Genomic DNA, 22,507 nt, shown 5'->3' with positions numbered 1-22,507 from the left:
ATCTTTTTTTTTTTAAAAGATAAGAAATTATAATTGCATCTTTTGAAAGATTTATTTTTAACTCACTTAGAATTTCTTATTTGTGAGGCACATGCTTAAGGTTCTTTTCCACCCCCCCCCCCCCCCTGTTTAATTTCTTTTGGAGTCAGTCATTATCTTTAGAGCCAGTTTGAAAGGGTTGTTTTGATGCTTTCTGCCATGACTGATTTGTAGTGAGGAACCTTTAATATATTGGATTAGCCAAAAAGTTCATTCTAGTTTTTCCACAAGCTGTTAGAAAAAACTTGAACTAACTTTTTGGCTGACCCAATACAGTATAACAGGATCTCATTTGGCTATTAAGTGTGTCTTCCAGCTCTCTGCTAGCTGTAGGACACTGCCTTCAAAGTGTTGGCATGTAGGCTAGCTGAATTGCAAGGTTGGCTTATATAATGTAAGACATGAATAATACAAGTCGTTGTGTACACAGGAGCTGAATAAAGAGAAGGAAAAGAACAATGAGTAATTTCATTTCAAGGCTGTTTTCTACATTTAACTTTGTTTATCTCTTGATGATTTTACGTCCCTCAACCTAATTTTATCAGATTGCTTTAAAATTAGTCTTCAGCATGATTTTTTCATAAGCAGTTATCTTATTTACAATTTTAGTACCTTATACTTCTAAGGTTGTATTACAACTCCTAATAATTTATAATTGCAAGATATTCTATAGTTTAATAGTTGTTTGAGGAATCTCAAGTTTTATAACATAGGTATCTTATAAAGTCATTTATAATATAGTAGTTTCTTTTAAGTATCAAGTTTTTCCAGTAGTTTGAATGGTCTCTGAGTGGTTTTGTATGCATAATGGCGTTTTATCAACTAGAATCCCTTGTCTCTATTCCAATCCACGAACTAATAAATTTACTTGTAATTTAGGAAAATTGTCTTGACTATTTCAGGATTCAGACTTCTAGAGGAGAGTTAAAAGACTTCCCTCTCTTCCTCCCCTCAACTCCCCCTTCTCGCCCCCTGTGCTTTGCTTTGCTAGGGGTCTTTACCACCAACTGAATAGTGAAATATGTGAGTTTTGACAGATGTATGCACCTGTGTAGCTACACCTGTTTCAAGATCTGTAACATTCCAGTTACCCCAGAAATCTCTTATGCCTCTTACCACTCAGTACCTATCTTCCAGAATGCATCTCTGTTCTGATTCTGTTACCAGACCTTAGTTTTGCTGTTGATGGAATTTTACATAAGTGAAATAATTTTGTGACTGATTTCTTATACTTAGTGTAATACTTCTGAGATTGTCCATGTCATATTTATCGGCAGTTCCTTTTTATTGCTGAATAGTTGTAGTATTCCAGTGAATAAATATACCACAGTTTGTTTATCCATTCATATGTTGGTGGACATTTGGGTTGTTTTCAGTTTGGCTAACTCTGAATAAGGCTGTTTATGAACATTCATGGATAAGCTCTTTTGTGGACATGTGTTTTCATTTTTTCCTGGGTAAATCTCTAGAAGTGGAATTGTTAGGTTATGTGGTAAGTGTCTGCTTAAAAACCGTTTTCCCAAGACCAGAATTTAGAGGGCAATGGAAGTGAGAAATACCTTTAAAGGCTATACCGTGAATGATCTTAGAGGTCATATTAAAGAACATTTATCCCAAGTACAATATAAAGCCGTGGAAGGGTTTCAGAGACCACTTTTTGAAGAGTGGGTTAAAGGTGAGGCTGAAGATGCAAGACCCTGTGAAGAGGACTCTTTCCTTGCAAATGACATAAAACTTGACCCAAACTGGCTTAAACATGAGAATATTTTGTGTCACATAAACGAGAAAGCCCAGGTAGTATCATCAAAACTGTAAATATTAAATCTGTGTCTGAGTTAAAAATTCATATTTCATCAGCCCTCATATCACTGAGCTCTGTATGTTTATTCAAGTGACACCAACCCCCATGCTTTGGAAAGTAAGTGCATTGTGCCTGTTAGATGCTCAATAAATGTTTTGGTGAATGAATGAATGTTCATGGGCATCTCTGAGAGTCACATTGAGAGTCATTCTTGAAACCTCTTTTTCTTCCTTTCTCTAATATCTAGTCTATTCTCCTGTCAAAATATTTCTCAAACTTGTTCACTCTTCTTGATCTCTGCTGTCACTATGCTCTTTTTTTCTCCTACCTGTCTGTCTTTGGAGTGTCTTTGTGGTCTTCATAAACATCCTTTGTCTCCGCTGCAGTCTCTACAAGGTTGGAATCACTCTGACCTTGGTCTTGTGTGCTTATTTCTTTCTTTGTGCTCTTCCCTGGATATAAAGTAGATTTTTTTTTTAAAGGAAGATTAAAACTGTGATATTAGGAGTAAGGCATGAGGTCTTAAGTGATTATGACATACAGTGAACTACATACTGCTTTGCTTTGAGGAGAAAATAGGAAATATGTTAATGGTTATAATAAAACTATGTTCAGGGAAGGAGTAGATACGAAAATAGGAAATATGTTAATGGTTATAATAAAACTATGTTCAGGGAAGGAGTAGATACAGAAAATTTGTAGGAAAATTTCTAGTAGAGTCCTTTCTGGTTTGCTTGAGAATTGAGAAAATAACTCAAGAAAATAGAAAACCAAAATTGTTCCTTTGGTTTTCAATCTACAAATTAAATATCCACAGTATAATCTTCATGTACATTACAAGTTATCTGTAACAATTTTGTTTTTCCAGGCTAATAAATGAGTTTAAAATCTGTGAAGGAAAAAAAGTTTGCTACATAATTCAGTTAAAACACCAGCATTTATATTTTCTCTTTGCTCTTGACTGTCCTTATCATTCTACCCTATATTTTCCTCAGACATTCAAGTTTTCTGTAAATTATACCTCTTTACATCATAGACTCTTAATGAAAAAAGGTTGGCTCATGCTGATGATGGAGAAAGTTGGAACAGCATGGAGTAGACAGAATTGCACACTAGTTTGCACAGCTATGTTTAGAACATAGCTGACTTATTTTTAAATCTGGAAGAACCTGAAATTTGCCTGTCTAAATAGAGTAAAGGTCATTGAGTATAGTATAATAAATTCATTAGTCCTTAATTTTTCTCCCCCCACACCCCCCAACAACAACAGCAGTAACTTCATTATGATCACCAACTCACCAACTTCAGTGCCTAACACTATATCTGAAACATAGTAGGAACATAGGATTTGCTACTTTAAAAGTGATGCACTTTAGTTCCCTGAAAAATTCACAGATGGTGAAATATAAAGTGAACACTGCTAAAAATACTCAGTCCTAGAAATGGAAATGTATTTTATGGAGGAGTAAGAATTTGACCTAAATATCTAGTCTATATAAGTTTTTTTAAATGTGAATTTATTTCTTGTTTTAGACATTTAAATATAGCATGTAACCCTGCTCCAACTAGTGATCACTGTGTTGTACTAATATGACTTTCTTTGAATATATTTTTCTTAAAAGCATTGTCCTTAAAAAATTTAACTGTAGTCACAGAAGTGATGAAATTTTAGAAAAATTCAAGCTGTATAAATAGAGTAAAAGTCCCTTTTAATTGAACTGCACTGCCCTTTGCCCATCCAGATCACTTAGTTAACTCCTCTAGTCAATTTGGCATTTATACTTATGAGATTTTATATGTATGCACAAATATACACACTTAAATAAAAAACACTGTTTAAAATTACAGTTGCTTGCCTTAAGTGAGTTTTATGAGCCTTTCTGCACTTTACAGTTTTAGGAAGATTTCTGCATTTAGAGTACTCCTGGGTTATGTAACCAAGGCATGTCCTTTTTTAAAAAATTAATTTACTAAAACCGGAGAGCAGCACCCTAGAAAATAAGCCAGACTTATTAAGAATCTGCTTTAGTAGCCAATTTGTCTTCAATATCATCTTCTATAATTTATAAGTTAGTACTATCAAAAGCAATCTGATGTATTTGATACAATCTGTATACAAAGAAGTACTCTGCTAATTCAGACTGTCCTCCAATCTAAATTAGTAAAACTTCTGGGTTTGCATATGGAAAATTTAGGAAAAACTTTTTTTATACCATAGCTAGCTATTACTTTAACACTAAGAGCCATTTAATTAACATCAAAATGAAGCAGGTCAAAGACTAACGGTTTTGCTGAGAGAGCCCACTGGTCTTAGCAAACACTCTCTTCCAACAACACAGGAGAAGACTCTGCACATGGACATCAACAGGTGGTCAACACCGAAATCAGATTGATTATATTCTTTGCAACCAAAGATGGAGAAGCTCTATACAGTCAGCAAAAACAAGACCAGGAACTGACTGTGGCTCAGATCATGAACTCCTTATTGCCAAATTTTTAATTGAAGAAAGTAGGGAAGCCACCAGAGAAGGCAATGGCGACCCACTCCAGTACTCTTGACTGGAAAATCCCATGGACAGAGGAGCCTGGTAGGCTGCAGTCCACGGGGTCGTGAAGAATCGGACACGACTGAGCGGCTTCACTTTAACTTTTCACTTTCATGCATTGGAGAAGGAAATGGCAACCCACTCCCGTGTTTTTGCCTGGAGAATCCCAGGGATGGCAGAGCCTGGTGGGCTGCCGTCTATGAGGTGGCACAGAGTTGGACACAACTGAAGCGACTTAGCATCAGCAGCAGCAGCAGCAGGGAAAACCACTAGACCATTCAGATATGACCTAAATCAAATCTCTTATGATGATACAGTGGAAGTGACAAATAGATTCGAGGGATTAGATCTGATAGAGTGAAGAACTATAGACAGAGGTTCATGACATTGTACAGGATACAGGGATCAAGACCATCCCCAACAAAAAGAAATGCAAAAAGGCAAAATGGTTGTCCGAGGAGGCCTTACAAGTAGCTGGGAAAAGAAAAGACGGGAAAGGCAAAGGAGAAAAGGAAAGATATACCCATTGGAATGCAGAGTTTCAAAGAATAGCAAGGAGAGATAAGAAAGCCTTCCTCAGTGATCAATGCAAAGAAATAGAGGAAAACAACAGAATGGGAAAGAGAAGAGAGCTCTTCAAGGAAATTAGAGATACCAAGGGAACATTTCATGCAAAGATGGGCTCAATAAAGGACAGAAATGGTATGGACCTAACAGAAGCATATATATTAAGAAGAGGTGGCTAGAATAACAGAAGAACTGTACAAAAAAGATCATGACACACATAACCATGATGATGTGCTCACTCACCTAGAGCCAGACATCCTGGAATGTGAGGTCAAGTGGGCCTTAGGAAGCACCACTATGAACAGAGCTAGTGGAGGTGATGGAATTCCAGTTGAGCTATTTCAGGTCCTAAAAACTGATGCTGTGAAAGTGCTGTACTTAATATGCCAGCAAATTTGGAAAACTCAGCAGTGGCCACAGGACTGGAAAAGGTTAGTTCATTCCAATCCCAAAGAAAGGCAATGCCAAACAATGTTCAAGTAACTGCACAATTGCACTCATTTCACACGCTAGTAAACTAATGCTCAAAATTCTCCAAGCCAGGCTTCAACAGTATGTGAACTGTGAACTTCCAGATGTTCAAGCTGGATTTATAAAAGGCAGAGGAACCAGAGATCAAATTGCCAACATTTGTTGGATCATCGAAAAAGCAAGAGAGTTCCAGAAAAACATCTACTTCTGCTTTATCGACTACGCCAAAGCCTTTGACCGTGTGGATCACAGCAAACTGTGGAAAATTCTGAAAGAAAAGGGAATACCAGACTACCTGACCTGCCTCCTGAGAAATCTGTATGCAGGTCAAGAAGCAACCATTAGAACTGGACATGGAACAACAGACTGGTTCCAAATAGGGAAAGGAGTACGTCAAGGCTGTATATTGTCACTCTGCTTATTTAACTTATGTGCAGAGTACATCATGAGAAATGCTGGGCTGGATGAAGCACAAGCTGGAATCAAGATTGCCCAGAGAAATATCAATAACCTCAGATATGCAGATGACGCCACCCTTATGGCAGAAAGCAAAGAACTAAAGAGCCTCTTGATGAAAGTGAAAGAGGAGAATGAAAAAGTTGGCTTAAAGCTCAACATTCAAAAAACAAAGATCATGGCATCCAGTCCCATCACTTCATGGCACATAGCTGGGAAAACAATGGAAACAGTGACAGACTTTATTTTTGGGGGCTCCAAAATCACTGCAGATGGTGACTGCAGCCATGAAATTAAAAGACATTTGCTCCTCAAAAGAAAAGCTGTGACCAACTTAGACAGCATATTAAAAAGCAGAGACATTACTTTGCCAACAAAGGTCCATCTAGTCAAAGCTATCGTTTTTCTAGTAGCCATGTATGGATGTGAGAGTTGGTCTGTAAAGAAAGCTGAGTGCCAAAGAATCGATGCTTTTGAACTGTGGTGTTGGAGAAGACTCTTGAGAGTCCCTTGGACAACAAGGAGATCAAACCAGTCCATCCTAAAGGAAATCAGTCCTGAATATTCATTGGAAGTATTGATGCTGAAGCTGAAACTCCAATCTTTCGGCCACCTGATGGGAAGAACTGACTCATTTGAAAAGCCCCTGATGCTAGGAAAGACTGAAGGTAGGAGAAGAAGGGGAGGACATAGTATGAGGTGGTTGGATGGCATCACTGACTTGATGGACATGAGTTTGAGTACGCTCCAAGGTTGGTGATAGACGGGGAATCCTGGCATGCTGTAGTCCATGGGGCCGCAAAGAGTCTGACGTGACTGAGCGACTGAACTGAATTGAATTAACATCAAATATCAAAACATTGGGCTTTATTAAATATTACAATTTTCTTGAGAATGATGACAATTTGGAATTTTAGAATCACAAGATGTTGGATTATTTAATATTTCCTAAGTAGCATTTTATTTTTTTCCTATTATTGGTCGTGGTTGTTATATAGTCCCTTTAAGGTACTTTGTGCTTAATTGTGGGAGGTTTAAGCACCTTGTATTTTTAGAATTTTAGAACTGGGAGAGATCTCAGTATTTAATACAATCCCTTTATTTTACAAACAAAGAAATCCATAGAAAGTCAGTAACTTGACCAGTTACCCAAAACAAGTTGTGGTAAGAATCAGAACTGTAACCTAGATCTATATATATATCTTATTTTCTGGCCCTTTCTAGCCGTGAGTTTGCTTGAAATAGAGAATGAGCTTAATATTCACATGTTCAATTATTTCCTTGGTAAGAAAATCTGCCAGAACCTATGATGGCCAAAAGCACTTTGGGTAAAGTGAAATTTCCTGTGAGAAAATACTGTCTTAGTGATATGTGGCTGATACTATCTTTTATTTTTCCATATCTTTTTTCCTCTCCTTCTTTTCCTTTCTCTTTTAGAGTGCACATAAAAAGACTGTAAAGAGGACCTATTATAAGGAAATTGGACCTAGCGAGATGGGGTGAATTTGGAGTAGGTTATGTTTTGTAGCTTCTCTGGTGGTTCAGTGGTAAAGAATCCTCCTGCCAGTGCAGGAGATGCAGGTTTGATTCCTGTTAGGAAGATCCCTTGGAGAAGGAAATGGCAACCCAGCCAGTATTCTTTCCTAGGAAATCCCATGGATGGAGGAGCCTGGCTGGCTGCAGTTCATGGGGTTGCAAAAGAGTTGGACACAACGTAGCAACTAAACAACAGCAACAGCAAGTAACCGTGCTAGTTCTGATGTTCCAACCTAGGCACTAGAAACCAAAAGAACCAAAATCAGTAGATTTATGAAGCATCCACGAGTGCACCAAAGCTGGCGGTATTACAAATGTATTGAACTGTCTTTCCGTTAGTTTTCGACCATGCACCTATAAAGTCTATCTTCTGTGTTTTCTTTTTTAAAAAACTTTTCCTTTTATCCTTTAAGCATTCTTTGCTTAGTGTTTATTTTACAAAAATGCATAAAATATAAAGTGAATATACTCATAAGACATACTCTTTTAATTCTTTGTAATGTCACTGGTCTTATCCTTATTGTTTAAATTGTATGATTTGCTGATGTTGTTAAAAACATTTTAGTGAAATCATATATTGGTAAACAACTTACTTTTTAATATTTATTGCATTTCTTTCATGTGTTTTTTTATAAAGAGTTTATAGATGATGCAAGGACAGGCTATGGGATAAGATGAGGACAATTAGGTGATGATGTTTACTGCTGTAGTTGTTAATCATTACGTGGCCAGAATTGGGAGTGCAGTGTTTGTTAACAGTAGCCTTTCAAAGAATATCTTCTTAGTATTTGATCAGTTCAGTTCAGTTCAGTCACTCAGTTGTGTCCGACTCTTTGCAACCCCATGAACTGCAGCATGCCCGGCCTCCCTGTCCATCACCAACTCCCAGAGTTTACCCAAACTCATGTCCATTGAGTCAATAATGCCATCCAACCATCTCATCCTCTGTCATCCCCTTCTCCTCCTGCCCTCAATCTTTCCCAGCATCAGGGTCTTTTCAGATGAGCCAGGTCTTCGCATCAGGTGGCCAAAGTATTGGAGTTTCAGCTTCCAACATCAGTCCTTCCAATGAACACCCAGGACTGATCTCCTTTAGAATGGACTGATTGGATTTCCTTGTTGTCCAAGGGACTCTCAAAAGTCTTCTCCAACACCACAGTTCAAAAGCATCAATTCTTTGGCATTTGGCTTTCTCTATAGTCCAGCTCTCACATCCATACATGACTACTGGAAAACCCATAGCCTTGACTAGATGGACCTTTGTTGGCAAAGTAATATCTCTGCTTTTTAATATGCTGTCTAGGTTGGTCATAACTTTTCTTCCAAGGAGTAAGTGTCTTTTAATTTCATGGCTGTAATCACCATCTGCAGCAATTTTGGAGCTCAAAAAATAAAGTCAGCTACTGTTTCCACTGTTTCCCCATCTATTTGCAATAAACTGATGGGACTGGATGCCATGGTCTAAGTTTTCTGAATGTTGAGCTTTAAGCCAACTTTTTCACTCTCCTCTTTCACTTTCATCAAAGGCTTTTTAGTTCTTCACTTTTTGCCATAAGGGTGGTGTCATCTGCATATCTGAGGTTATTGACATTTCTCCCAGCAATCTTGATTCCAGCTTGTGCTTCTTTCAGCCCAGCATTTCTCATGACGTACTCTGCACATAAGTTAAATAAGCAGAGTGACAATATACAGCCTCGCCTCGACATATTCCTTTCCCTATTTGGAACCAGTCTGTTGTTCCATGTCCAGTTCTAACGGTTGCTTCTTGACCTGCATACAGATTTCTCAAGAGGCAGGTCAGGTGGTATAGTATTCCCATCTCTTTCAGAATTTTCCACAGTTTGTTGTGATCCACATGATCAGAGGCTTTGGTATAGTGAATAAAGCAGAAATCTGTGTTTTTCTAGAACTCTCTTGCTTTTTTGATGATCCAGCGGATGTTGGCGATTTTATCTCTGGTTCTTCTGCCTTTTCTAAAACCAGCTTGAACATCTGGAAGTTCATGTATTACTGAAGCCTGGCTTGGAAAATTTTGAGCATTAGTTTACTAGCGTGTGAGTGAGTGCAATTGTGCAGTTACTTGAACATTGTTTGGCATTGCCTTTCTTTGGGATTGGAATGAAAACTGACCATTTCCAATCCTGTGGCCACTGCTGAGTTTTCTAAATTTGCTGGTATATTGAGTGCGGCACTCTCACAGCATCATCTTTTAGGATTTGAAATACCTCAACTGGAATTCCATCCTCTCACCAGCTTTGTTCGTAGTGCTGCTTCCTAAGGCCCACTTGACTTCACATTCCAGGATGTCTGGCTCTAGTTCAGTGATCACACCATGGTCATTATCTGTGTCATGAAGATCTTTTTTGTATAGTTCTTCTGTTATTCTAGCCACCTCTTCTTAATATATTCTGCTTCTGTTAGGTCCATACCATTTCTGTTCTTTATTGAACCCATCTTTGCATGAAATATTCCCTTGATATCTCTAATTTCCTTGAAGAGCTCTCTAGTCTTTCCCATTCTGTTGTTTTCCTCTATTTCTTTGCATTGATCACTGAGGAAGGCTTTCTTATCTCTCCTTGCTATTCTTTGAAACTCTGCATTCCAATGGGTATATCTTTCCTTTTCTCCTTTGCTTTTCGCTTCTCTTCTTTTCACAACTATTTGTAAGACCTCCTCAGACAGCCATTTTGCTTTTTTGCATTTCTTTTTGTTGGGGATGGTCTTGATCCCTGTCTCCTGTACAATGTCACGCACTTCCATCCATAGTTCATCAGGCACTCTGTCTATCAGATCTAGTCCCTTAAATCTATTTCTCACTTCCACTGTATAATCACAAGGGATTTGATTTAGGTCATATATGAATGGTCTGGTGGTTTTCCCCACTTTTTTCAATTGAAGTCTGAATTTGGCAATAAGGAGTTCATGATCTGAGCCACAGCCAGCTCCCGGTCTTATTTTTGCTGACTGTATAGAGCTTCTTCCTCTTTGGCTGCAGAGAATATAATCAATCTGATTTCGGTGTTGACCATCTGGTGATGTTCATGTGTAGAGTCTTCTCTTGTGTTGTTGGAAGAGGGTGTTTGCTATGACCAGTGCCTTCTCTTGGCAAAACTCTATTAGTCTTTGCCCTGCTTCATTCTGTACTCCAAGGCCAAATTTGCCTGTTACTCCAGGTGTTTCTTGGCTTCCTACGTTTGCATTCCCGTCCCCTGTAATGAAAAGGACATCTTTTTGGGGTGTTAGTTCTAACAGGTCTTTAGGTCTTCATAGAACTGTTCAACTTCAGCTTCTACAGCATTACTGGTTGGGACATAGACTTGGATTACCGTGATATTGAATGGTTTGCCTTGGAGACGAATAGAGATCATTCTGTCGTTTTTGAGATTGCATCCAAGTACTGCATTTCGGACTCTTTTGTTGACTATGATGACTGCTTCATTTCTTCTAAGGGATTCCTGCCCAAAGCAGTGGGTATAATGGTCATCTGAGTTAAATTCACCCATTCCAGTCCATCTTAGTTCGCTGATTCCTAGAATGTCGAAGCTGAAGAGTTATGAACGTTAGCAAAATCACTGATTCTGATAAGCACCTTTAAAATTGTAAATTTTTTGCACAGCAGCCTTTATAGTTTTAAAATTTAAATAAAACATTTTAATAATCTCATCAGGATAGAGGTTAGGTGATCTTGTGGGGGTTAAAAGAAGAGATCATAAGAAAGTAAAAGTTTTCCTTAAAAATAACTAAGAATTAAACTTATTAGGCTACACTGTCCAGTAAAATGTGGTGACTGGCTCACCCACCAAGAATTCTAAGGTAACTTTCTCTCTTCATGGGTCTTTTTATAAAACATGATCTAAATTGGGTCAGCAAACTGGCCTACAGACCAAATCCTGTCCATGGATTGTTTTTGTAAGGTCCGTGAGCTAAGAGTGGTATTCTACATTTTTAAAAGTTTGTAAAAACAAATGAATATACAACAAAGATTGTACATGGCCCTCAGTGCCTAAAGTATTTGCCATCTAGCCTTTGAAGAAAAAATCTTCACTATCTGCCCAGAATCACCAGTAAGATCCTAAATCATTTCAGGCCTTTTAAAGTTATAGTAAAAATAAAAGATATGAAAAAAATCAACACAGATGTAGTGTTTGTTACAATATTGTTCACAGTGATAAAAAGTTGAAAACAAGTGTTTAGTAACAGGGGACTGACTAAATAAATTACAGGACATCTGTGTAGAAGAGTATTATGCATTGAGAGATCACCCATGACTTATGAAGGGAAGATAGCATTAAGCACGGGGCCAGAGTCCAGAATAGGGTGCAGCATGATCCTTCCCCCATTTTAAATTATGTGAACATTTATAATATGTAATTGAGATGTGTGGATACAGAAAACTTTATGTACTAGAATATGGGATTGTGGCTGACTTCACATTTTTTGAATTGTTGCAGTTTTGTAATTGCTAACTATTTTACGGTGAACTTAGATGATTGAATTTGAAAAAATTAACCATTAGTTTTAAGTCCCAAAGAGAAGAGCTAACGTAGTATTAGAAGTATGAATGCTCTGTTGAAACTTAGATGTTTTTGGGCAAATGAGAGAAAATAGAACTGCTGTCGAAATCCTCTTAATGTATTATCCTTAGACATTCAACAGGCTGAATGTGTAATAATGGCATTTCAGTGGGCTGTTCAAAAAACAATACAATATGAGGTATATTCCTAACAATTTGAGGGACTGTGTATCATAGAGAACACGCCCTTCCACAAAAAATTTGTTGGTGTCATTTTAAGAGAGAAAATTTTGATTTAGATCATGAAATTAAATTAAATTAAAATGGCGCTTCCTTCTTTTCTTTTGCACAGTACAAAATTGAGGGACAATTCTTATGTAAAACTAGACACTTGACCTTTGTAAAACTAGACACTTGACCTTTTACATATGTATGCAAACTTGTCTCCAACACCCAGATCAAGATATGAAACTTTTACAATCAGGTGGTTCCCTCTTTCCAGTCAGTTTCACTGTTCGCACTAAGAAGTAAGCATTCTGACTTCTGTTGTTTGTTGTTTAGCCAGTAAGTCCTGTCCGAATCTTTGTGACCCCATGGACTGCAGAATGCCAGGCACCCCTGTCTTTCACTATCTCCTAGAGTTTGCCCAAGTTTGTGTCCATTGAATTGGTAATGCCATCCAGCCATCTCATCCTCTGTTGCCCCCTTCTGCACCTGCCCTCAATGTTTCAGAGCATTAGGGTCTTTTCTAATGAGTCAGCTCTTTGCATCAGGTGGCCAGAGTACCAGAGCTTCAGCCTCAGTCCTTCTAATGAATATTCAGGGTTGATTTCCTTTTAGGATTGATTGGTTTGATCTTGCAGCCCAAGAGACTCTCAAGAGTCTTTTCCAGCACCACAATTTGAAAGCATCAATTCTGCAGTTCTCAGCCTTCTTTATAGTCCAGCTGTCACATGTGTACATGACTATGGGAAAAACTATAGCTTTGACTATATGGATCTCTTTTGGCAAAGTGTTGTCTCTGCTTTTTAATACACTGTCTAGGTTTGTTATCACTTTTCTTCCAAGGAGCAAGCATCTTTTAATTTCGTGGTTGCAGTCAATGTCCGCAGTGATTTGGGAGTGAAAATTTGTCACTGTATCCATTGTTTTCCCATCTATTTCCCATGAAGTGATGGGATATGATGCCACGATATTAGTTTTTTGAACGTTGAGTTTTAAGCCGCTTTTCCACTCTCCTTTTACCCTCAACAAGAGTCTCCTTCCTCTTCACTTTCTGCCATTAGAGTAGTGTCATCTGAGGTTGTTGATATTTCTCCTGGCAGTCTTCATTCCAACTTGTGATTCATCCAGCCCCGCATTTTGCATGATGTACTCTGCATATAAGTTAAATAAGCAGCATGACAGTGTACAGCCTCGTGCTCCTTTTCCATTTTGGAACCAGTCTGTTATTCCATGTCCGGTTCTAAGTGTTGCTTTTTGACCTGCATACAGGTTTCTCAGGAGACAGGTAAAGTGTCTGGTATTCCCATCTCTTTAAGAATTTTCCACAGTTTGTTATGATCCACACAGTCAAAGGCTTTATTAGCATAATCAATGAAGCAGAAGTAGATTTTTTTCCCTTGCTTTCTTTCCCTTGCTTTCTCTATGATCCAACGGATGTTGACTGTTTCATCTCTCTTTCCTCTGCCTTTTCTAAACCAGCCTGTACATCCAGAAGTTCTTGGTTCACATACTGTTGAAGCCTAGCTTGAAGGATTTTGAGCTACCAACATGTAAAATGAGCTCAATTGTCCAGTAGTTTGAACATTCTTCGGTGTTACCTTTTTTAGGGATTGGAATGAAAACTGACATTTTCCGGTCCTGTGGCCACTGCTGAGTTTTCCAAATTTGCTGGCATATTTAATGCAGCATCATCTTTTAGGATTTGAAATAGCTCATCTGGAATTCTGTCACCTCCACTAGTTTGTTCATGGTAATGAGTCCTAAGGTGCACTTGACTTCACACTCCAGGAGGTCTGGCTTCAGGTGAGTGAGCACACCATTGCAGTTATCCAAGTCATTAAAACCTTTTTTTGTACGGTTTTTCTGTGTATTTCTAGCCATCTCTTCTTAAGCTCTTCTGCTTCTGTTAGGTTCTTGCCATTTCAGTCCTTTATTGTGCTCATCTTTTCATGAAATGTTCCCTTGGTATCTGTAATTTCCTTGAAGAGATCCCTAGTCTTTCCCACTGTATTGTTTTTCTCTGTTTCTTTGCATTTTTCACTTAAGAAGGCTTTCTTCTCTCTCCTTGCTATTCTCTGGAACTCTGCATTCAGTAGGGTATATCTTTTACTTTCTCCTTTGCTTTCGCTTCTCTTTTTTTCTCAGCTATTTGTAACGCCTCTTCAGACAACTACTTTGCCTTCTTGCATTTCTTTTTCTTGGGGATGGTTTTGGTCACCACCTCCTGTACAGTGTTATGAGTTTCCATCATGGTTCTTCCAGGACTCTTATCTACCAGATCTGATCCCTTGAATCTATTGATCACCTCCACTGTCTAATCATGAAGAATTTGATTTAGGTCATACCTGAATGGTCTAGTGGTTTTCCTTACTTCCTTCATTTTAAGCCTGAATTTTGCAATAAGGAGCTCACAGTCTGAGCCACAGTCAGCTCCAGGTCTTGTTTTTGCTGACTTTATAGAGCTTCTCCTTCTTTGGCTGCAAAGAATAGAATCAGTCTGATTTCAGTATTGATCATCTGGTGATGGCCATGTAGAGTTGTCTATTGTGTTATTGAAAGAGGGTGTTTGCCATGACCAGTGCATTCTCTAAGCTCTGTTAGCCTTTGCCCTGCTTTATTTTGTACTTCAGGGCCAACCTTGCATGTTATTCCCAATGTCTCTTGACTTCTTACTTTTGCATTCCAACCCCCATGATGAAAAAGCATCTGACTTTTGGTTAGTTTTATGTAATGAAACCATGTGTTCCTTTGTGCTTGGCTCCTTGCTCTAGACATAATAATAACTTGGAGATTTATTGAAGTAGTTATTTGTATTAGTAATACCTTTTCTGTTGTGAAGTAGTATTCTATTGTATGAATATAGCACAGTTCATCCACTCCTCTGTTGATGGATGTTTAAATCATTTCCTTTTTTTGTGGGCAAAGGAAGGGAAGCTGTTATGAATAATACTGCTATGAACATTCTTGTACAAATCTTTTGTTAGTCATACACACTCAATGTTATTTAAGTATATATCTAGCTGAGGAATTTCTGGGTTATAGAGTAGGTGTGTGTTTAACTTTATTAAAAACTGCTAGATTTCAAAAATAGTTGTCCTGTTTTATGCTCTAATCAAAGTATGGCAGTTCTAGTTGCTTCATGTCCTCACTAACACTTGATATTGATTATAGCAATTCTGGTGATTGTGTAGTAATATCTCAGTGTAGTTTTAATTTGCTTTTCCCTGATGACCAGTGGTGTTGAACACAATAATTGCTTATTGACCATTTTTGTAAATTGTATTGTCTTTTATTATTGATTTGTAGAAGTTCTCTATATATTTTGAGTATGAATTCTGTTAGATGTTTTAAGCGTTATCTTGCAATATTAACTTGCTTTTTCACTTCATGAAAATGCATTTGGATTTGGATTGCTTTGAATAAATACTTTAATTTGAGGATAGTTGATATCTTAAAAATATCATGTCTTCCAATTTATAAGCATTGTGAACCTCTCCATTCATTTCTGCAGTATTTTGTGGTTCAGTATAGATGTGTTTCACATCTCAGTAAATTTATTCCTAAGTAATTGATGTTTTATTTAATTATAAGTGGTGTTGTAGTTTTACTTTCTGTCTATATTGTATGTTACTAGTGTTTAGAAACACAGTAGATGTTGGTGTATACCTTTTGTATCCAGTGGTCATGCTAAATTCACTTAGTTCAAGTAGTTTTTCTATCCCTTTGGATCTTCTATGTATGAAGTTATATCATTTGCAAATAAAGACTGGTTTTAGTCTCACAATCTTTATCTGTTTAGTGTCTTGCTGTACTGGCTAGGACATCTAGTGAAAACACGTTTTTTCTTTTAATTGGGGTGTAATTGCTTTACAGTGCTGTGCTAGTTTCTGCTGTACCATGAAATGAGTCAGTTGTGTGCAGACTTGCGTCCCCTCCCTTTCAGACCTCCCTCCTGTCTGTCTAGCAAAAGGTTTGAATGAGTCACTTGAGAGCAGACTGTCTTGACTTTTTGATTTCAGGAAAAGTTTTCAGTATTTCATCAATTAGGTATGATGTTAGCTATAAGCTTTTTACAGATATTCTATTACATTGAGGAAGTTTCCTTTTGTTTCTAATTTGCTGAGTTTTTATCATAAATAAATGTTAAATTTTGTCACTTTTCTGCATCTTTCAAATTGATCATGATTCTTTATTTGGTTAATGTGGTGATTTCCACTTACTGATTTTTTCAGTGTGTTTATATTTGTAATGTTTTATTTTAGAAGTATTGTCTGTATTTTAAATACCTTTTGTCATATACTTTATAATACATTTAAAATATACATATGACTGAATAAATGAGGATGAGCATAATGGGCTGTTAGAGCCCACTGATAATTGATTTATATCTGAGCAGCTTCATTCTCATTTCCTGACCATCAAGCAACTTCATCTTCACTTGAACTTGCTCACTAAGGCCGTGGGTTGTGTAGGTCAGTCTTCACATCTAGGCTGCTTGACGTTATATTCTATTCTTTAGTGTCACTGGCATCCTGGTATACTCTCCGTGGCAGTTTGTTCGGTTATCCACTGACTTAACTTTTGAATGTTAAATTAGTTTTTCATCCCTGGCATGATCACAGTCATGATATATTTTCTTTAATATATTTGCTATATTTTGTTGAGCTTCAAAGATTTTTTTAGTCTGTGTTCATGAAGATTCTTTTTTGGGGATATTCTTTTCTTGTCATGTTTTTGTCAGGTCATGATAGCAGAATATACTGCCTCATAAAATGCCTTGGGAAGTGTTTACTCTTCTACTCTTCTCTGTAAGAGTTTGAGTTTTGTATTACTTATCTTTTAAATTTTTTGAGGACTCATTCATGAAGCCATTTGAGAATATTTTAAAATACAAATAAAATTGTACTAACCTTTAGAGGGCAGTCTAGGTTTTCTGTTTGTTTTGGGTTCAGTTTTTCTTTTTTCTTTTTCTTCATTTTTTATGATTTTTGACCATGCTCTGTGGCTTGCAGCATCTTTGTTCGCCAACCAGGGATAGAACCCATTCATTCCAGGAAGTCTTAGCCCCAGAATCTGTGCATTTAACCATTCCTTTAAACCACCTACGAATTTATTCTACATAAATACCCACATATGCAGCAAGTACCCATTTTATTATGATATTGGTAATACATGTTTGTCTTCATTTTCTGTTTTTAATTGTTCTTTACATATAATAATATTGCTTAATTTTAAATTTTTATTTAACACTGACTACAGCTTTTGAAATAATGTTAATAGTAATGATAGCATCCTACATTATTCCTGATTTTACTGAGAATTCCTTTAATATTTTATTATTAGAATGAATTAGGGTAGGTACCCATTATCATGTTATAGAGTAATCTTTTTATTCCTGTTCTGTTAAGAGAGTTCATAAGGCCATGATAGTGGGTTTTTATTAAGTGACTTTTTAGTACTTCTGGAGGTGAACAGTTGTTCGTTTGTTTGTTTTGACCTTTTGAGGAGATAAACACTTTCCTATTATGAAGTCCTTGCACTTCTGGGAAAATTCTAGTTTAATATTGTTGAATTTAGTTTTGCTAATATTGTGTTAGGATTTTTGTATTTATGTTTTTATGAGAAGGATCTGTAGTTTTCTTTACTCAAATTTTGGTATTAAGCTTATGATATAGTTTCCTCATCTGTTTTTCCTCTCCTTTTTCCTCTCCCTCCTCATTTTCTCAAACTTCATCCTTCTCTACAGTTAAACCTACTTTATACTTGTTCCTTACTCTAAGACCTGTTTATTGATTAGTCTTTATTTAGGAGACATAATCTTATAAATCTAATTTTGCTACTTCTGCAATTTTAGTTTTGCCCTAGTAGGTTGTAGTCTAGATCGTTACTCACAAACTTCAAGCTAGTTCTTCTGATTCTTAGTTTGATATAGATTTCTGCTTGGTTAGTGTATTCTTCACTTGATCTTAGCCAAAAGGCCGAGAAGTGATGGTTAGTGTATTCTTATACATTCCTGTTGCTTTGAAGGAGAATTACAAAAAAATTCTCATTTTGTGCATTCAGGCTTCTAGAAGCATTGTAGATGTTTGTAACAGTTCACTGTAATTTGCCTTGTTCCCCAAAATTGGTGAATGATAAATGCTGAAATTCTAGCCATTATCAAAAGTTAGACTCTTCCACAGGTTCTAAGTGTAGTAACAAAAGTTTACAGTTATCTTTGACATTTTATTATGTGCGTATATTATTATTACCATCTTGATTCTTAAAGTTTCCCGTTAATAGATATACTGTGATTTTTAGAGTATTTCGAAAGTAATGGTTGCATACTTCTATATCAGTCAGTTCAGTTTAGTCACTTAGTCATGTCTGACTCTTTGCAACCCCATGAACCCCCAGCACGCCAGGCCTCCCTGTCCATCACCAACTCCCGGAGTCCACCCAAACCCATGTCTGTTGAGTCAGTGATGCCATCCAACCATCTCATCTTCTGTCGTCCCCTTCTCCTCCTGCCCTCAGTCTTTCCCAGCATCAGGGTCTTTTCAGATGAGTCAACTCTTCGCATCAGGTGGCCAAAGTATTGGAGTTTCAGCTTCCAACATCAGTCCTTCTATTGAACACCCAGGACTGATCTCTCTTAGGATGGACTGGTTGGATCTCCTTGCAGTCCAAGGGACTCTCAAGAGTCTTCTCCAGTAAGACTATAAATATATTGCAGAAATGATTGGAGTTAGATTGTAACTGGGTATCTAAATGGTGGCTTCATTTTAATGTTTTATTTTCATCATTTGCTTTTCTTATTCCCTCTTCTGGCATCACTACCATTATTCATATTAACTGTTTTCTCTGCTCTTTAAAAAGCCCAGTTGTTTCCTTTGTGTTGCTAAACTTAAGAGTCCACCTTTGGCTGTTCTCTTTTCTTGTTAAAATGTAATTTAGACTCTAATAATTGTTTTATCTCACTTCTATACCTTTACTTTTTTACCTCTTGCATTTTCCATTATTTGTTTTCCTTATTACTCCTTTTTGCACCTGCAATAGAATTTCTTCTTTCTGTGAAATATGAAACTGCACCCAATTCTAAACATCTTGATTATTTTCTCATTCTTTATATGCAAATAGTTATGAGTATCTAGAAGTTTACTGATGCCCTCAAAATCGGGACCATTTTGTAAACATTTAGTTAGTGCAGGTTAACATCATTAGGGACAGTTTTACTTACTATTTCAACATGTATTATTATTAATGATTTTGGTTTCATTGTAGCTGTCATGTGGTAGGTTAAGTATTTCACGTCAGTATTTCTCAGGTACTTTATTTACTTCCTGAATTTTGTCTAATTGGCAAACAAGCCTGTGTCCACAAATTATTTCAGGTCTGTGAAGTTTTATAGTTAAGAATATGAGGATGCAGAAAGAATTTTTAGTATCTTAAAATAGTCCTTATAGTTTGTTTCTCATATCATGCTAGGGCCAACTCAGCAGGACATGTAAAAGTAAATGCTTAGAGTGGAGGCAAATCATTTGCCTAATAAAATACTAAAAAGATTTCCTCAGGAACGTTAAGAGAAATAGATTTGAAAGTAGTCCAAGACTTAGACTCATGCTCAAATTTGTGAGGTTTCCTTGTTAGTTTAGAGCAGGGGTTCATGCTGCTTATTTTTGTAGGGCCAAATGGAATGATTTTTAAATTTTCAGGTGGTTGAAAAATAAAAAAAAGTAATATTTTATGATATGGGAAAATTAAGTGAAATTCAGATTTTAGTGTTTATATAGTTTTATTGGAACATTGCCACACTCATTTAGGTATTGTCTGTAATTGCCTTTACATTTCAGTAGAGAGTTGAATAATTGCAAGTCTGTGTGGCATCCCTCATAACTCAGTCAGTAAAGAATCTGCCTGTAATGCAGGAGACCCAGGTTTGATCCCTGGGTCGGGAAGATCCTCTGGAAAAGGAAATGGCAACCCACTCCAGTATTCTTACCTGGAGAATCCCATGGGTAGAGGATCCTGGAAGGCTTCAGTCCATGGGGTTGCAAGAGTCAGGCACGATTGAGCGACTAAACCACCACATGGCCCACAAAGCATAAAATTTAACATTCAGCTGTTGTCAAAAAATATTTGCTGATCCTTGGTTTAGAGCCCCTTCTCTTTTAATGTTACATTTTTTAAAATGGGGCTTTTAGTTTCTAAGATAGCAGTGGTATGAATGACTTAATATACATTCCACAATTAAATAAACAGTGTATTCTTCATCTCAGAATTTACATGTGTATATGTTTAAGTCATTTTTTGTAACCCCCTGTGTTAGAAAACAGACTGTTACCACCCCCCCACCCCCAGCCACAGATCTGTTTTTTTTTGATAAGGTAACTACTTCTGTTGACAACCTGCTCAAGTATGGTAGAGAACTGATTGGCACACTGATTAATCAATCTCTGGTTTGATTTTATATAGGTTTAATTTTATCTTATTAATAAGACTTTCATCAGGCTTAGCCTTTAATTTTTTTATACTCTTGGCCTTCTGAGAGAGCATCAAACTAATGGAAAACATTAATGCTGCTAATCTAATTATACAGTCAAAAGTTTTCATCTCATCACTTTATTGTCTCTTTTGGTCAGTTGTACCAAGTTTTTAACTAATTTAAAATAGTTCTTTCCATTGTAAATGTAAATGTTTATTTTCTAAAAATTAGGAAGGGGAAGAAAATAAAAGGAAGACAAGAAACTATTCATAATTGCCCTGCTAAGTGATAACGTCGGCTACTTTGGAATATTTCTTTTGAGTCAGCCTTTGTATCTCCCTCCACTTCTTCCAGTTGTGGGAATCTGTTATTTGCTATACATTTGCCCATGGTACAGTACTTGAACACAGTGGATACAATCTTTACACTCAAAGAATTCAAGGTTTAATGTCTTTAAAATTATCTTTAAAAGTTAATTTTGCTATTATAGAGAAATGCATTAGCCATCTTTACAAAAATTACAGACAAGCCTCAAGTTTCCAATCCATTCCGTTTTCTTCATCTTTTCATAGATGTAACCACTGTTACTAGCTTGTGTTTAATTTTTCTATGATTTTGTGTATGTTATTATAGATTTTTCTCATCTTACTATGGAATTATTTTTCAGTAAATTGAACATCTAGTCAGTCAAAAGTGCATTTAGTACACCTAGCCTTCCAAACATTATAGCATAAGCTAGCCTACCCTTCCTTGTGCTCAGAACATTTATATTAGCATATAGTTGGGCAGAGTCACCCAACACAAGCCTTTTTTTAATAGTGAAGTGTTGACTGTCTCATGTAATTTATTGAATAACTGTAATGAAAGCAAGAAACAAAATGGTTATCTGGGTACAGAATAGTTTGAGTGTATCTATTGTTTACCCTTGGGAAGGTGTGGCTGACTGGTAGCTGTGGCTCACTGGCTCATTGCCGCTACCCAGCATCACGAGAGAATATTGTACTACATATTGCTAGCCTGGGAAAAGATCAGAATTCAAAATTCACAGTACATTTTGGCTTCTATTGAATGCATTTTGCTTTTGCATCATGATAAAGTTGTAAGTTGAACCATTATAAGTTGAAGACCATCTGTATGTTTGTATATAAAGAAAGCATATGGTTTCTTCTTTAATGTAAAAACTGTTACATAGTACTTGCAACTAGCTTTTCTCATTCAATCTGTTTGTAATGTAGGGATCTCTTTTAGTCTTTTAAATTGCTGTATAGTGTTTCATTTTATTGCTGTGTTGCCATTTCCTATTCACCGACTTTTTTTTTTTTTTGGCTATGCTGCAGCATGAGGATCTTTAGTTCCCTGACCAGGGATCAAACCCATACCCCCTAAAGTGGAATTGCAGAATCTTAACCACTGGACCACCAGTGAGTTCCTTGATGGATGTTTACATTTCCAATTTTTTTCTCTATTACAAACAGTGCTGGAACTATTTGTATATGGTACCTTACTAAAATGTGCAGTGGTTTCTCTAACAAAGGTACAGGAAAGGGAATTAGTGGATCTTAGTGTGTATGTGGTTATCTTTGAGATTTTACTATTTGTATTGTTCTTAAAGTTGGATCTTATAGCAGTTTATATCAATCCTCTCCCAACCAACATGTTATTATTATTTAATGTTTTATACTTGTCAAATCCAAAAAGTTATATTACTTTATGGAGAAGTAGAATATTCTATAGAAATATGATTCAGTTTACATATATTTTTACTATATTCTTTCCTCACCATCTTTTTAAATCTCTGGCTGTTCTGAGATTGTTTTCCTTTATCCTGAAGAATATCTTCACAAATGCCTGTAATGGAGGTGGCTTGCTGATAAAACTGTCTCTATTTT

At 36.7% G+C, this 22,507-nt stretch overlaps 1 protein-coding gene across 6 annotated transcripts in view; it reads left to right on the top strand.

The window, feature by feature from the left end:
- CNOT4 (CCR4-NOT transcription complex subunit 4) overlaps positions 1–22,507 on the top strand; it is a 151,254-nt gene that overhangs the window by 26,446 nt on the left and 102,301 nt on the right. The window lies entirely within an intron of this gene.

The sequence above is a fragment of the Dama dama genome, chromosome 18, assembly GCF_033118175.1.
Source record: "Dama dama isolate Ldn47 chromosome 18, ASM3311817v1, whole genome shotgun sequence".
Taxonomy (NCBI): Eukaryota; Metazoa; Chordata; class Mammalia; order Artiodactyla; family Cervidae; genus Dama; species Dama dama.
The sequence above is the reverse complement of the archived record's forward strand: the minus strand, read 5'-3'. Positions and strand labels throughout refer to the sequence as shown.